Raw genomic sequence first — 5,478 nt, 5'->3', positions numbered from 1 at the left:
ATGCACATGAAAAATAACAAAAGACACAAAACAAGAAAACATCAAGATCAAACAAGAGGACTTATCAAGAACAACTTGAAGATCATGAAGAACACTATGAATGCATGGGATTTTCGAAAAATGCAAGAAAAATTTTTAAAAGCATGCAATTGACACCAAACTTAAAAATTGACTCAAGACTCAAACAAGAAACACAAAATATTTTTGGTTTTTCTGATTTTCTTGTTTTTTTGGATTTTTATTGATTTTTTGAAAATATTTTTGGAGAAAACGAAAAAGAAAAGAAAAATTTTGAAAAAGATTTTTGAAAAGAAAATTACCTAATCTGAGCAACAAGATGAACCGTCAGTTGTCCATACTCGAACAATCCCCGGCAACGGCGCCAAAAACTTGGTGGACAAAATTGTGATCAACAATTTTAGCTCTTTGGTATGTGCACAAAAACATTAACTCAGCACTTTCTTTTCACAACTCCGTTCAACTAACCAGCAAGTGTACTGGGCCGTCCAAGTAATAAACCTTACACGAGTAAGGGTCGATCCCACAGAGATTGTTGGTATGAAGCAAGCTATGGTCACCTTGTAAATCTCAGCTAGGCAGATTAAAATTGGTTTATGGATTTTCGAATAGTTAATAATAAATAGAAAATAAAAAGGGATAGAAATACTTATGTAAATCAATAGTAGGAATTTCAGATAAGCGAATGGAGATACTGTATGGCTCAAGGACGCCTGCTCTCCCACTGCTTCAACTCAATCCTTCTTACTCCTTTCCATGGCAAGCTGTATGTAGGGCATCACCATCATCAATGGCTACTTTTAATCCTCTCGGGAAAATGGTCCTATGCGCTGTCACTGCACGGCTAATCGTCTGGAGGCATCACCCTTGGTTGATGGTTACATCTCATCCTCTCAGTGAAAATAGTCCAAATGCTCTGTCACAGCACGGCTAATCATCTGTCGGTTCTCAATCAGGTTGGAGTAGAATCCATTGATTCTTTTGCGTTTGTCACTAACGCCCAGCCTTCAGGAGTTTGAAGCTCGTCACAGTCATTCAATACCAGAATCCTACTCGGAATACCACAGACAAGGTTAGACCTTCCGGATTCCCTGGATCCTACTCAGAATACCACAGACAAGGTTAGACTTTCCGGATCCCCATGAATGCCGCCATCTATCTAGCTTATACCACAAAGATTCTGTTGGGGAATCTAAGAGATATGCGCCCGGCCTAAGGTAGAACGGAAGTGGTTGTCAATCACGCGCGTTCATAGGTGAGAATGATGATTAGTGTCACGGATCATCACATTCATCAATTGTTGTGCAACGTATATCTTGGAATAAGAATAAGAGAGAATTGAATGAAAAGTAATAGTAATTGTATTGAAACTTGAGGTACAGCAGAGCTCCACACCCTTAATCTATGGTGTGCAAAAACTCCACTGTTGAAAATACATAAGTGAAAGGTTCAGGCATGGCCGAATGGCCAGCCCCCCAAAACGTGCTCAATGGCCTCCTGTAACGTCCCTTCCAGCAAAATACCTTGCTTAAGTCAGGGTATTTCTACTAGAAAGAACATTACGTAACCTTCTCTAGTATTAACTACTTAATTATCGAGCCTTTGTATCGAGTTCGCGTCTTAGTTTTAAGAAAATTCCAGAAAATTTGTTTTTTTTTTTTTTTTTTATTCATTCAAGACATGTATCAAAGATGAGCATTGCACATAATAATAACAATCATATAAGTATTATTAATAGTAACTCTTATACATAAGAAGTCATATAAATCCAACTACAACACCTACCCCTCTGTTAAAATAAAACCTCAAAGGACAAGAGCGAGGGGACTCTATGAAAGCAATTAAAATCATAAAGAAAACCTACTAATCGCTCGCAGCTTCAAATTGCGTCTTCAAACCTGTGTCACTGAAAGGGTGGAAAATTTGGGGGTGAGAACCAAACCACATGTTCTCAGTAGAGGTCGAGAATGCCGTGAAAGTAAAGAATAAAGCGCAAATAGTTAATTTCATTCAGAGACATCTAAAATAAAATTAACCTTCTTTAAAAGTATTAATTAATTATTCAAAATGCCAGACCCATATTTTCTTTATAAAACTCTTAAAAGTTTCCTAGACTATATGAATGACTAATTTGTTCCAAGCATAGGTTCATTAAGTCTATGCTGAACCAGCTTAATCTTTCATACTTTACTAAACCTTAAACACAAACCAATCACGGCCTCAGGCCTAAGCAATTCAATCAACAACCAATTCACCACAATCCAGTCAATCAGTTACAACCACAAGTAATGAGGTTCAAACACAATCAAGAGCAATTACATCAAGTATAGCAATTAGCAGTTAAACAGAATTATTCACTTAGGCAAACCAATTACAATATACACACCCAAACAATGTCACATAGATGCATATGATGAATGTCTAGTCCTAGTGCAGGCCATGAGCTCATGTGTCGGTTAGCACCTGCATTCCCGACATTTATCCGGTCACGAGTTCACGATTTCCCGGATACGATTCTCCGTTCAAATAAATGCGCATATAATATATATAATAGCTCTTGGGTTGCCTCAAGCAACAAACAACAAACAGACATCTCTTGGGTTGCTTCAAGCAACAAACAAACATCTCTTGGGTTGCTTCAAGCAACAGATAATCATACAATAAGTACTTTACTCTTTTCTCTTTCTTTCATAATTGCAAACACGCAAGCGGGACAAGACCCACGCCCTTGCCAACAATCTCATATGCCAAATAATCTTTTCTTAAAAGACTCATTGAAGTTATTATCATTAAATAAACCTTAAATATTGATTCTGATTAAGTCCTTATACTTTTATAAAAATTCGAACATAATCTCCTTTAAAAATAGGACTTAGCCACCCTTACGGGTCCCAACCAAACAATCCACCAAACTCTTTTCAACCTTTCCAATATCAATTCAATTCAGAAACAAGCAAATTCCAACATTGAAACAGCCATATATCACTAAGGTTCATCTTTAATTTTATGAATTCATAACTCTCACTCAAGCATTCCCAACACCCTATCTTCTTTTCTGTTTTTAATATAGCAAATGAACTCGGAATTGCGCAAACTTTATGTCCAGGCGTTCGTCTTAAAATAAGCTTTCTAACAAACCAAAGATCATAATTTTCTGGTTTCTCTAGCCTTAGGAATAAAGGAAAAACCGAGACTGCTCTGCAGTGTGTAAAACCAGAAAAACAGCAGCAGCATGTGACATTCAAAATTCAATATAAAATCCAAGTTAAATCCAATGACTTTGAAAATTAATACAGTTCAACTTCACTTATCCAAGTTTCTTTTCCAATTGGTTTCAGGTCAATATCATGTTTAATGAAGAAGTTATATAACCTAGAAGTTGACTAATTTTCTGCAGAATTCTGCTTTAAAAGTTAATGAACTTATCTTCTTCCAAGTCCCATAACTTACTCATTAAAACATGGATAGCCCTGAAATTTAAGTCATATATGCAAAACATACTTAATTTTCACATCCAATTGGTTGCATCTCAATACCATTCCAGATTTAAAAATTATAAAACCTCAAAGTTACTGACTTAGAAAAACAAGGCTTGACTTTTACTGCATAATACATCTTTCTTTGAAAATCCAAATCTTTAAAACCACAACTCTAACAATTCTAAATTTTTATGAAATTAAAGTATTAGGACCAAAGTTTCAATTAAAATTGGTTCCATTTCAAAATTCCAAGTGCAGAATTTCTATTAAAGGAATCAAGTTGCTGCTGTGTTAAATGCTCAGCAGAAAAACCAGATTTGACATCCATGACTCAAAAATTCACCATAAATCATAAACTTAGTGAAAAAGTCCCAAATTCAGCAGCCCAGTTCCCTACATTCCCAAGCTCAATCCGGACTTGGTCCCACGCAATTCCGATATTCGCAGAAATAGTTATAGTTTTTTCAAAGTTTCCGGCTTCCTTTAAAAATAATGCAGAAAATCAAGTTTTACATTTTAACTTTGAAAAATCATAACTAGTTCTATAATTAATTCAAACTTCTCAAAATTGAGTCTCAGCAACAACTTTTATCATACTTTACTCAGCCTTTACTCTTATACCATTTCGATTATCGTTGAATAACTTATTCACTTCCAAAGTCACTTTTTAAATTTCGAAAATCAGATTTTCAGCAATCTATTTAGTATTCAAAATCCAACCCTTCAAAACCCCTCAAAACCAATTCCAAACCAACCCCCAACCAAGTTCATTAACATTACAATATACCAAATAACAACTCAATGGCAACAAATCCAACATAACCCATTAAAATTCAGGAATTCTCAACAATTAGTCATCAAACAATTCCCAATCCACATAATCAACAATTCCAAATCACAGTCTCAACCACAATTCAATATTCACATAATCAATCAATTATCACAGCTATTAAATCTATTTGCAGTTATTCAATAAACCTTGTAGGCATTCTTAAATTGAAATCGTTTTAAACCCCCTACCTCGATGTCGCAATCGCATACTTTAACGTAACAACTCTCTTCTCTTTTAGTTTCAAGGCAGCAGCGGTAACTCTCACGCAACCGGAACAGCAACGGTATTAGCCTTCGCGGCACTGACCATGGTTGCAGTAAGATAGAGGATTCAAATTGGATAGGAATCCAAAGCAATTTCAATCAGAACAAGGAGGAAGACACTGGCTGAATTAAGAGTTGGTGGCGGCAGCTTGCTTTCTCTGATTACAAGCTCCATCCACGGCAGCTCCAAAAATCAAAAGGACAGAGATTAGAAGCAGGAAACGCCGTTCTTGTAGCAGCTCCAAATCAACAACAACCGTATTACCCTCCCCGTCAGTCTCACTTCTCCGTTATTCTTCCTCTTCTCCTCTGCCCTAACCAACGTTGACAGTGGTGAGGGGAGCTTCAGCGGCAGCTAGAAGTGCGACAGCCTCCCTCCCTCTTCCATTCGACAGCAACAGCAGCCACGGTGGCAGAGACACCCACCGGCGCTACTCCCCCCTTCCCCTCTTCCCTCTGCATCTCGTGCTCTCTTACCCCCCTTCCCCTGTTTCTTTTCTTTCCCATTCTGTTTGTGCGTGTGTTCTGTGAATTTAGGGTAAAATTAGGTTTTTAATTAGGAATTTAGTGAAATTAGGATTTTATAAAGAAATAAGGATAGATATGAATAGATACTTTGATAAAATTGAAGAGTAAAGTAATTTTAAAATCGAATATGCTCTCTTAAAAATATATAAGAACATTATTTATCAATATATTGCTAAGTTCAATTAATTATTTCTAGTTTAAATTATAAAATAAGCATATTAATCACATTTTTATAAAATGTAGTTTCAACTCAATATTTAATTATTCAAATTAAATGATATAATTTTTTTTATTATTTTTCTATCACCGAAACTTTAATTTCTATTTACAAAATATCTAATTATAATAAAATTACTTA

General features: G+C 35.7%; 1 long non-coding RNA gene across 1 annotated transcript; it reads right to left on the bottom strand.

Annotated features, from left to right (window-relative positions):
* Positions 1-1,723: 1,723 nt before the first annotated feature.
* Positions 1,724-4,685, bottom strand: LOC107484538 (uncharacterized). The gene is made up of 2 exons (XR_001591161.3): positions 4,518-4,685; positions 1,724-1,924 (listed from the first exon to the last, which is right to left on the bottom strand). It is a non-coding gene; the product is annotated as an uncharacterized LOC107484538 (long non-coding RNA).
* Positions 4,686-5,478: the final 793 nt, after the last annotated feature.

The sequence above is a fragment of the Arachis duranensis genome, chromosome 4 (genome assembly GCF_000817695.3).
Source record: "Arachis duranensis cultivar V14167 chromosome 4, aradu.V14167.gnm2.J7QH, whole genome shotgun sequence".
Classification (NCBI taxonomy): domain Eukaryota; kingdom Viridiplantae; phylum Streptophyta; class Magnoliopsida; order Fabales; family Fabaceae; genus Arachis; species Arachis duranensis.
The sequence above is the reverse complement of the archived record's forward strand: the minus strand, read 5'-3'. Positions and strand labels throughout refer to the sequence as shown.